This window comes from Ixodes scapularis, unplaced genomic scaffold (assembly GCF_016920785.2).
Source record: "Ixodes scapularis isolate PalLabHiFi unplaced genomic scaffold, ASM1692078v2 PGA_scaffold9__187_contigs__length_104089568, whole genome shotgun sequence".
NCBI lineage: Eukaryota > Metazoa > Arthropoda > Arachnida > Ixodida > Ixodidae > Ixodes > Ixodes scapularis.
In genome coordinates this window covers 88,621,136-88,622,670 of record NW_024609884.1, presented here as the reverse complement: position 1 = coordinate 88,622,670, position 1,535 = coordinate 88,621,136, and the positions used below count along the sequence as shown (strand labels likewise).

The following is a 1,535-nucleotide window of genomic DNA, read 5'->3' as shown; positions in this document are numbered from 1 at the left end:
CTTTTTATGGTGGTGAGGGTTTTGAGGTATGTCTAACAACGTTCGTTGTTCACATAAACAACAAACCGTGTTTGAGACTTGTTGTTTTGTCCGTTTTTTTTATCGTTCCGTGTCTCCGTTTTTTATGGAACTTCTACATTTATTGATATATTTACAGGAGTAAAAATGAAAGGCAAAAAATCTATTCATTTTTATGCATAATATAGTAGGTAAAACTCATACAGAAGCAGAAAAAAAAAACCAACCCCCCCCCCCCCCAAAAAAAAAAAAAAAAAAAAAAAAAAAAAAAAAAAAAAAAAAGATGGCGGTGCCGTTGGCGCGCCGGATTTATTGTGCGGCGGCGGCGGCGGCGTGCTGGCTCTGGGGATTCCGGCGGCGGCGCAGGGCGGCGAGAGCAAAACAGGCGGCGGCGGCGGCGGCGGCGGCGCGGCGCGGCGCGGCGCGGCGGCGCCCAGGTCTACGCCTCTACGGCCTTCTACCGCTCTACCTTTAAAAACTACGGCAGGAAAGGGAGTGGCTAGCTGACTGGCGCAAGACAGACGCGTCATTCGGACAATTTGGAAGCGATTCGTACTCGTAAGTAGGCTTCCATTGACAATCCACGTTACCACTCATTGGCTTCGTACTGAATCACGCTTCTGATGACCCGTTTTCTCTGTCCGATATTTAGTAGACGGTTGTCGTCCTTTCCAAACGATTCCGAGGCGAGTCGTGATTCATTCATGCGCTACGCCGTGTGGTCCGCGGAACACTTGCAGGTTTCTGGTTCGCGGTGCGGAACGAGGCATCCCGTCTACCATGTCCGAACCGGAGAGCACCGACGGAATCTCGAACGGCGAAGCCGAGGAAGGCCGATCGCTGACGGACCGCCTGAACAAGGCACTCCTGCAGTCGTTCCTACACCGGTTGAACGAGAGCAGCGACGCCGGCGACTCCCCCACCACGGAACACGTAGACAGCGGATACAGCTTCGAAGACTAAGCCCGACTAAGCTTCGACGTGCCCCCAACAGTCTTCCAATACACGCTCGCATTTGTATCGAATTGGAGCCAGAACTTACAATAAAGACAGTAATGTTTCTCTTGTGCTTTTTTTTTTTAAACCGCTAAAATAAACTACGGATCGCCGAACGCTTATTCTCTGCGCAAATGTAGCGCTAATGGTCCAGACCAGATGCGAAAGCTTCAGCGCTAACCATTGTCTATTCAAAAGTTAGTGACTTTCTGAAATTTTTAATGGGAAAATGCTTTCGTATGTATTAGCCGAACACCGTGGGGCATTTTTCCTGGAGTAGAATACCCGAGACTGCGGTAAAAGCTGGGAAACTTGGTCGAAGAAAAAGGACAGGGGATAAGAACGTCTCAACGTCGCATTTTTGCATTGGTATTTTCACAAAATTGCAACTCTTGAATCGGACCGCTGGCGCAACATTTGGGCGGAGAATTGACTCCGTAAGTGTGACGTCATGGGTCCAAACAAACCGTTGCTAGGGTCGTTGTTATGGACAAATGCATGTGGCTAGGTTTCGCTACGAA

At 49.2% G+C, this 1,535-nt stretch overlaps 1 long non-coding RNA gene across 1 annotated transcript; it reads left to right on the top strand.

Moving 5' to 3' along the window:
* Positions 1–396: 396 nt before the first annotated feature.
* LOC8052461 lies at positions 397–1,080 on the top strand. The gene is made up of 2 exons (XR_003919888.4): positions 397–576; positions 759–1,080. It is a non-coding gene; the product is annotated as an uncharacterized LOC8052461 (long non-coding RNA).
* Positions 1,081–1,535: the final 455 nt, after the last annotated feature.